A 227-nucleotide genomic window follows, 5' to 3' on the forward strand; every position below is an offset into this window, starting at 1 on the left:
ACTTTTGTTTTGTATTACTTTGTTTACAGGAAGTCTGAGTTTATTGAGTTTTTTGTCATTTTATTTTCAATGTGATTTTTATTCGAAACTTCTGTTCTTGTTTTTTTTTTATTCTTGGAAAAAGTCCTTGTTGCTTTCTTCTCCTCCTTTGTTGATAACCTTCCCGCAGCGTTTCTTCCCCCCCCCCTCTCTCTTACCTTTCTCCGTTTGTATCTTTTTCCCTCGCT

At 35.7% G+C, this 227-nt stretch overlaps 1 protein-coding gene across 1 annotated transcript in view; it reads left to right on the forward strand.

Annotated features, from left to right (window-relative positions):
- Positions 1–227, forward strand: part of LOC119594645 (YTH domain-containing protein 1-like) — a gene marked incomplete in the record, with an annotated part of 23,474 nt that overhangs the window by 22,471 nt on the left and 776 nt on the right.

The sequence above is a fragment of the Penaeus monodon genome, chromosome 34 (assembly GCF_015228065.2).
Source record: "Penaeus monodon isolate SGIC_2016 chromosome 34, NSTDA_Pmon_1, whole genome shotgun sequence".
Classification (NCBI taxonomy): Eukaryota; Metazoa; Arthropoda; class Malacostraca; order Decapoda; family Penaeidae; genus Penaeus; species Penaeus monodon.